Source organism: Aquarana catesbeiana, linkage group LG03 (assembly GCF_042186555.1).
Source record: "Aquarana catesbeiana isolate 2022-GZ linkage group LG03, ASM4218655v1, whole genome shotgun sequence".
Lineage (NCBI taxonomy): Eukaryota > Metazoa > Chordata > Amphibia > Anura > Ranidae > Aquarana > Aquarana catesbeiana.
This window is the reverse complement of record NC_133326.1, coordinates 119438603-119447857: the sequence shown is the minus strand read 5'-3', so window position 1 is coordinate 119447857 and position 9255 is coordinate 119438603. Positions and strand designations below refer to the sequence as shown.

Below are 9255 nucleotides of genomic sequence, written 5' to 3'. Positions count from 1 at the left end.
ACCAACATTGCAATATAGTGTGAATGTCCCCTTTTTATCCTCACACATGCTGGATTTTTTTCCTGTTATTTTTTGTCATGCATGTATATTTTCCTTCAATAACCTTCCCAGCATGAAGTGATGGGAACATATCCACCTAGTCTACTCATTTTGAATGTATTTTGTTTGAGTGTATTTAGTGTGCTTATAATTAGCAATTAGCTAGATTTCCCAACCCCCCCACCCACCCCCACCTAAACTCAGTCCAAATAGTGTGCTGCTAATTAGCAATTATCTTGATTTCCCAACCCCCCCACCCCCCCCCACCTAAACTCAGTCCAAATAGTGTGCTGCTAATTAGCAATTATCTAGATTTCCCAACCCCCCCCACCCACCCCCACCTACTCACTCCAAATAGTGTGCTGCTAATTAGCAATTATCTAGATTTCCCAACCCCCCCACCCACCCCCACCTACTCACTCCAAATAGTGTGCTGCTAATTAGCAATTATCTAGATTTCCCAACCCCCCCACCCACCCCCACCTAAACTCACTCCAAATAGTGTGCTGCTAATTAGCAATTATCTAGATTTCACAACCCCCCCCCCCCCACCCTCGTAAAAATTTGCTTGAATGTTCTGTGGTGTTGATTTGTCTAAAGCAAATATATGTTGCAGTTTGCAAAATGCATGTGCACTCTACAAGTGCATTTGTTCCAGTGCTTTAGTAAATGAGCAGAAGCTCTGCTGATTTCCATCATCAAATCATATGCAAGCCTCAAAGTGTTTTCATTAATTGCCCTTGCCTGTGATTGTGTACTCCTTGCAACATGAATGCCTTTTTACATTACCTCATTTACTGTAAGCTGGTTAGCAACTGCACCTGCAGAGTGCGACAACTGCAGTCTTGTAGCCTTTTTAGTCCCTAAATTCCTGCGTGTCCTAAAAGTAATCTTTTTTAGGGATTTCACAACCCCCTAAAATGTAATCAATGTTCCATCAGAGGGGGTGAGCAATCTGATAAGTGTGCCTTTCCATATTAGTTATTCCAGAAGAATTAAATTATTTAATGTTATACTGATGCTGGGGAATAATGTTTTTAATTGTCTAATTTTCTTGCAATGTTAGCTTCCAAATTAATTGATTTTGGTTTTCTTGTTTGATTCCCCAGTTTCCTTCAACGCCACAGGAATGGCAGACTGTGGCATCCCATTTTGCCAGCCGTTGGGACTTTCCCAATTGTGGAGGGGCTATAGATGGGAAACATGTCCACATTGTGCCACCACCCCATTCGGGGTCATACTATTTTAATTATAAGGGGTTCCACAGTATTGTTTTAATGGCGGTGGTGTCGGCACACTATGATTTTTTATATGTGGACGTGGGGAAGAATGGCCGGATGTCGGATGGAGGAGTATTTGCCCAGACGGAGTTCTGCCAGCGTCTCCAGAGTGGTGGCCTGGGATTGCCACCTGATGCGGATAACGTGGAAGGACTCCCCTTTGTCTTCATTGCCGATGAAGCCTTCGCTCTCAGCAAGCACCTCATGAGGCCATTCCCCCAAAGAACCCTCACCCCGGAGAGGAGGGTTTTTAATTACCGGCTGGCCAGAGCTAGAAGAGTGGTTGAGAATGCGTTTGGAATTCTGGCCAGCCGGTTCCGCCTGTTTCAAACAGCCATTAATTTGGCGGAATACAAACTTAATTTTATCATTTTATCGTGCTGCATTCTGCACAACTTTTTAAACAAACATTCTCCGAATTATATAGGCACAGTTGGGCCTGAGGCCGGACAAATAGATGCCAACCTTACGGGCCTGGATACTGTCCGTACTGGCTTGGCCCCCCAAAGTGCCCGTCAAGTTAGACAGCAATATGTTAATTATTTTATGGGTAGGGGGGCCATTGCAATGGGCCAGGATATATAATTTTTTACAATAAAAAAAATATTGAGGAAATCTTGCATTATATTTATCGCTTGCCTTTCTTTTGGGCTGTCTCCTAGGTTATGGTCGAGCAGTTGTAGTGCCAACTGTATTTTAATTTTAAATGTCTAAATAAGCTCCATTGCCACTGTAAACAACTTTTTTACAATTATAACCAAACTGATACTGAGCCTTGAAATAACAAACCACACATTTATTTAATTCCTATAAGGAGATGTTTTTATTAATGGTTGTTATGCATTCAGTTCTGCATTTAGTATAAAATGTTCATAGACAAAAATATAATGATATCTTAATAATGTAGAAAAATATAATTATATTTAAATATTTCTACCTAATCCACAAAAAAATATTTTTGGCTTTTTGATTTTCGCAAACAGGCTTTTTTTTTTTTTTTTTTTGAAAATCAAGTTTTGTTATTTTTTTTTTGTTTTTTTAAAATCAAGTTTTATTTTTTTTGTTTTTTTTAAATCAAGTTTTATTTTTTTTGTTTTTTTAAAATCAAGTTTTATTTTTTTTGTTTTTTTAAAATCAAGTTTTATTTTTTTTTTTTTGGTTTTTTTTGAAAATCAAGTTTTGTTATTTTTTTTGGTTTTTTAAAATCAATTTTTTTTTTTTTTTTTGGGTTTTTGAGAAAATCAAGTTTTATTTTTTTGTGGATTTTTTAGGTATTTACGAGAAACAGCCCTCCTTTTTTAAATTAGGTTAAACAGCCATTTATGTTCAGCCAAAAAAAGAAAGAGAAGGCCCAGAATGGGGTCAGCAAAACAGGAAATGAAGGACATGATTGATGTTTTGGGGTTTAAAAAAGGGCATTTAGATTCGACCCAAAACATCAATCATGTCCTTCATTTCCTGCTGCATACGATCCAGCCGATTACGCATTTCATCGATGTCTTTATTCCAGGCCATTATTTGACCAATTAGCCGTTGGGCACTTTCAGAGGTGAAATAGTCACTTCTTGTTGTACCTAAAGTGGAATGAAACCAAAAAATGTCTTTAGAAATATGCACACATACATAGTTTACCTTACCATAATAAAGCTGTTGTCTCAGACACTGACCTGGTGGGGTGCCCATGTAGCATAATTCCTCCACATCCTCGGGGGTGGTGCTGTTGCTTGAATCAAGCACAACCAGATCCCCTAAAATAGAGTAGACAAATTACATTAAACAAAAGGCAGCCATGCATAGATTAACGTAAGCTGGTGTGTCAGACACTCACCTGGTGGGGTGCCCATGTCGCCCACCTCTCCTTCCTCCACATCCTCAGTGGGACTTGGGCTGATTTCCCAATCATGTTTGGCTTGGGGTGGACTGTCTTCTTGTTGGCTGAGTGATTTTTCCCCTATGTGAAACAAAAAATTATTAATCTACTTAGCACACAGATATTTTAGTACATAGTAATTTTCCAACATTTGTAGTGAAGTGGTTTGTGTAGAGTTCCTATTTTACCTCAATATTTAAAATTATAAAGACATATCGGATAGATAGATATCAATATCTCAAAATATAGTTAATAATCTTTTGATCTCTCTCTCTCTATATATCTGGAACAAAATCTCTAAATATCTAACTAAATGTAAAGAAAAAAAATAAAGATAACTTAAAATATTCAAAAAGAATGTTTTACATTTCTATATCTATCTATCTACCTATCTCTATATTTCTCTCTCTCTATATATTTCTCTCTCTCTCTCTCTATATCTATATATCTATATCTATATATCTATATATATATATCTATATATCTATATATAGATATATATCTATATATCTATATATAGTATATATCTATATATCTATATATCTATATAGATAGATATATATATATATCTATCTATATCTATCTATATATCTATCTATCTATATATATATATATATATATATATATATATATATATATATATATATATATATATATATATATCTCTCTATATATAGATCTATCTATAGATATGTAACGAGGTTTATTAAAAGATCGTTTAAAACGATGAACAAAAAATCGTATAGGAAGGAAAAGCACATGGAGCAGTATACAAGGTAATAAACACAAGAGAAAAACACGACAAGTACTTTTTTTAAGAACTTTCCGGATACGTCGGTATTGATCCGGCTCCCTGAGTTTCAGGTCAGACCATCTTTTTCTCAGTTGATCTCTGGAGCGCTGGACCCCAAAAGATGCCTGCAAAGTGTCCACGACCTTCGCCATTATTTTGGCCTTGCGCAAATTTGGCCGTGCGTACGGCCCATACTTCCCATCATAGTCGTCTTTGTGAAGAATGGCCACCATCTCCACCATCTCTTTAAAACTCATATTAGAGGCCTTAAATCTAGGCCTCATAGATTTGGTTGACGTTCCAGCCTCCGGGCTGTCTCCACTACCTGAGGTCGTCAACATTTCAGGTGTCTCCGCCATTATTTAACTCCACTACGCGCCGTAACAAAAAATGGGCGGAGAACATGAGTTAAAATCGAACGTCAGGGGCGGGCGACGCAGGCGGAGTTTCACACATGCGTAGTGTATAAAGAGGGGCCTTGCGCACGTGTCGTACGTACGTTCTGTGCGTCGAATTAGGGGGTGGAGAACATGAGTTAATTTCGAACGTCAGGGGCGGGCGACGCAGGCGGAGTTTCACACATGCGTAGTGTGTAAAGAGGGCCCTTGCGCACGTGTCGTACGTACGTTCTGTGGTAGGTGATAGTGGACCAGGACGTTACAAAACGAAGGTAATTTTAGATATATATTTTTTGGGTTTTATGGTCATGACTTTGTAGCAAGCGGCCTATATGGCTTGATAGATTGATGAGGCCTACATAGGGAGAAGATGATGAGGGGTTAGCAGAAACCTATAATAAAAGTGTTTTTTGTCTTGTGACTTCATCTTTTCCAGATATAATGAATCCCCTATTTAAGGATCCAGAGTTCCTTACAGCTTTTATTTCGAAATATCGAGAGATGAGGAATTTGTGGGAGGTGAAACACCCTCAGTATTATGCAAAGCATGTGAGGAAGTCAACGCTGGAGAGACTTCTGTCCTTTGTCCAGGCGACCATCCCGGAAGCAACAATGGAGACATTGCTCAAGAAAATTGGGGTCTTGAGGAACATGTATAAGAGGGAGCATAAGAAGATCCAGGAATCAAGGAGATCAGGAGCATCAGCAGATGATGTTTATGTACCCAGGCTGTGGTACTACAATCAACTCCGTTTTCTGGATGACCAGAATGAAGCCAGGCCATCACTTTCAACCCTTCCCTCCACCCTTCCCTCCACCCTTCCCTCCACCCCAGCAGAGGCTGATGAGGAGCAAGCTGGGTCTTCCATCCTGGATGAACCAGATATGACCATCTGGAGTCAGGTAAATTATTTTAACAAATATTTACTGTACTAATATTAATGATGTTAACTGGATGTTATAATTGTCTAAAATAATTTGTCACTCAAAATTGTGTATACATATCAATTGACAATAGTGGCTAAATATGTTTGGCACCTGCTTAAAATAATTAGGGTGTCTGATTAGACTCTTTTATTAAAGAGATGTATTCACATTGAATTTGCTATTCATGAGAAGCAAACTGTGTGTCATTGATGAACCCAAAAAAATATACTCAAACTATTGTCCTTTTTTTATACACAGGATGAGTCCATCCAGGAGGAATGTGGGGAAAGTGGCAGGCAGGAGGAGACCGGGCCCATGGACAGCCTGGAGGAGGCCGGATTCACCATCATCCTGGAGGAGGCTGGGCCCAGTGTCAGGCAGGAGGTGGCTGCTCCCAGTGAGGTGGCTGCTCCCAGTGAGGTGGCTGCTCCCAGTGAGGTGGCTGGGCCAAGTGAGGTGGCTGGGCCCAGTAGGAGCCTGACCGAATCCCAAGTGCCTCCCCTCCACCTTCCCAAAAAAAGGGCCAGGAAGGGGATGGTCACACAGGATGCATCCCTGCGCCTCATGCAAGAGGCCACCCGTTTTTTAAGGAGCCCCCCCGAAGCGGAAGAATCCTATGGCTGCTACTTAGCCAGCAGGCTTCTTCAGATGGATTGGGAGCAGCGCCTCATTTGTGAGCGCCTATTTGGGGAAACAATCCATAAGGGGCTGCAGGGCACGCTAACACAAAACACCCAACTACATGAGGCAGCCCCCCCTCCTCCTCCTCCTCCTCCTCCTCCTCCTCCTGCCACAACTGAAACACCAGAGCCACAGCCTCAAAAGAAGGCTACAGGGAAGGCTGCAGGGCAGCGTGGAGGAAAGGCTGCAGGGAAGAGAAGAAAGTGATGACCTGGGTTCAGTCTGGTCTGACAGAAGACGCAGGCTGTTGTAGGACCACAGTCTGGGGACATCTAGATCATCTGCTGGTGCTGTTGATCTCTGGGATTCTTGGACCAGATTGTGCTCCCTCTTATATGGACTCCGCAAGATCCCAATTTTCTGGTACACCGACTTTTTCCAGCGTTGACTTCCTCTTTATTTTATTTTGACCATGAATAAATGGATCTTTTTTGAGTTTAGCAAAAGACTTTATGTGTTTTCTTTTAAATCATTGATTTTACACACAATGTTAAATTAACAAGGGACAACAATCTCATTGAGTTTGGAAAAAACACACCAAAAATACATTACTAATGTTAATAATGTTCAAGTGGTAAGTCTTGAAAATAAAAAAATTTACATAACCAAAAACGGTGCTTTGGGTTAACTTTATCTAAAAACTAAAAAATAATCACTATAAAAAAAAAAAAGAATAATGGGTTCTTTGTGGTAACTTTACAAACCTAAAAAAAAAAAAAAAAAGGGGAAAAAGTATTATTAGTATGGAAACATTGTTTTTAAAATGCATACTATATCATTCATGAGATCAAAGAGAAAAAGAATCCAGAAATCAGTTTGGGAGAACTCTGATTATGAACAGCAAAACACCTTCGTTCTTTAGAGCCTTCGTAAAGAAGAAATAAAATGCGCTGCATTCAACGATCACAGATTTTGCAGCGTGATGAATGTGCTACCTACAATACGAACACTAGTTTTACTAGACCGAGTGCTTCCGTTTAGTTTTTGCTTATGAGCATGCGTCGTTTTTTTGTCCGTCGGACTAGCATACAGACGAGCGGACTTCGGGGTCCGTCGTAGTTACGACGTAAAGATTTGATGCATGTTTCAAATCTAAAGTCCGTCGGATTTGAGGCTAAAAAAGTCCGTTGAAAGTCCGGAGAAGCCCACACACAATCGGATTACCAGCCAGCTTTAGTCCGTCAGCGTCCGTTGGACTTTTGTAGACGAAAAGTCCGACCGTGTGTACGCGGCATAAGAATCTTCATCTGGCTGCTTCCAGGCATAAAACGGCAGCAGATCGTCATCCGGCTCCTAAGTTCCTACCTGGCGATAGAGTTTGGCTCTCTACCAAGCATATCCGACTCCAAGTGCCCTCAATGAAATTTGCCCCTCGCTTCATTGGTCCCTTTCCCATTCTCTGTCAGCTCAATCCATTTGCTTTCAAGCTCCGTCTGCCCTCTCATCTCAGGATCCCCAATGCCTTCCATGTCTCAACTGCTCAGGCCACTGGTCCTCAATCACTTCTCTCGCCCTTCTTCTCACCCTGCTCCTGTGGCTGATACCACGGATCAGTATGAGAGTAAAGAAATATTGGACACCAAATACTCCCGAGGGAAGCTACTCTATCTGATTGATTGGAAGGGCTACGGCCCGGAGGAGAGGTCTTGGGTTCCTGCTACAGATGTCTCTGCCCCACGCTTGGTGACCAGATTCCATCAGAAATTTCCCTCCAAGCCAGCCACCAGACGTGTAGGGGGACCTTGTTACTGTCTCAGATCAGCTGTGGTGCTGATCTGTGTCTTACCTTTTACTGCTGTAGATCAGCTGGTTCCACATGCTTGTGTTCAGCTCTTGCTGCACTCAGCATCTATGGGTGTCGCCGGCTTCACCTGTTGCCTTTTTATATCCTTCCTTCCTGCTACTTCCTGTCCAGCCTCCCATGTGCTTCTCTATTTAAATTCCACTCAGACCAGTTTCTGGTTGCTTGAGCAACACTTGTTCCTGAGCATTCTGTGTGTAACCTGTTTAACATGACCTCTCGTAAACTGATCTCTTGTGTACCGACTCGGCTAGTTCTCCTGATTATGTTGTCTGCTGCCCGCCCTGACCTTGGCTCACTATCCGGCTCTTCTTTGCTTCATCCATCCATCCATCCATCCGTGTCTGACAGTGTCTTCTGGTGCTCTCCCCTGCGAGCAGGGTGGACCTGGGGTCAGCACGCAGCTAAGCCCAACCCTCGTGAGGGGGTCCCTGGCAGAATACCGGCTGGCCCTTAGATTCGACTCCCTGGGGGATCCCACGTCACCTGTTCGCCTGTGGGCTCACACCAGTAGCACCGTGACAGACACAACTACTACTCGCTTTTTCCTATGGAGGGCGCCAGATAACCTGGAATCGTGTTCCACAAAGATATATAGACTCACCTGCAGTCTACTGAATAGCTCTCCAGGACACCTTACAGTCTTGGGCACCCAGCCATGGTTCTGTCCTTCAGTACGTCGATGACCTACTGTTGTGTAGTGCCTCCCAGGAAGCCTGTCAGAAAGATTCTATTTTGTTGTAACATATAGCTCAGACAAGTCAGAAAGCGTCTAAGAAAAAGTTACAATGGTGTCAGGAAACAGTTGAATATATTGGTTTCACTTTGTCTCATGGTGAAAGGAGAATCGGTCACAAAAGAGCTGCGGCTCTCGTGGGTCTGCCCCACCCACACAGCAAGAAGGAAATTCTAACCTTCTTAGGTATGATTGGTTACTGCCACCAATGGATACCTAATATGACAACGTGTTGAGACAGGCTGCCTTGCCTGACAGCCCTGACTTTGTAAATTGGAATGATGAAATGGTTAATGCATTTGTGTATCTTAAAACTGCTATGGTAACGGTTCCTGGTCTGGGATTACCTGAATAATGTAAAGTGTTTCATTTGTTTGCAAGGGACAACTGTAAAACCATAGCTCCCAACTGTCCCTGATATCGAGCAATGTCCTCCTCAATTGTCCCTCCTTTTGGTCTGATCTATATAGATGTATATAAAATGCACTTTTTATCTATCAAAAAGTGTTTTCCAGCACCAAACCTTTCATCTGATTTCTAAATTGCTGCATTTGTAAATTCCAAAAGCCAATATAAAGGAATTGTAGTGGTAAAAAGAGCACTTGTGGGTTTAACCAATCTTGTTTTTTTTTGTACAATTCTCCTTTAAGGGGGCATAGCAAGGGGTGTGTCCTATGCTTGCATACTTTTGCTGCTAGGGATGCACCACAGCCAACAGCTTGGGGAACCT

The 9255-nt window shown here is 41.7% G+C and overlaps 1 long non-coding RNA gene across 2 annotated transcripts; it reads right to left on the bottom strand.

Moving 5' to 3' along the window:
* Positions 1–1516: 1516 nt before the first annotated feature.
* LOC141134469 (uncharacterized) lies at positions 1517–8675 on the bottom strand. 2 transcript variants are annotated; one of them, XR_012243165.1, is made up of 3 exons: positions 8394–8675; positions 2987–3270; positions 1517–2893 (listed from the first exon to the last, which is right to left on the bottom strand). It is a non-coding gene; the product is annotated as an uncharacterized lncRNA (long non-coding RNA). The 2 variants fall into 2 exon arrangements; XR_012243166.1 differs by lacking the exon at positions 8394–8675 and adding an exon at positions 7775–8321.
* Positions 8676–9255: the final 580 nt, after the last annotated feature.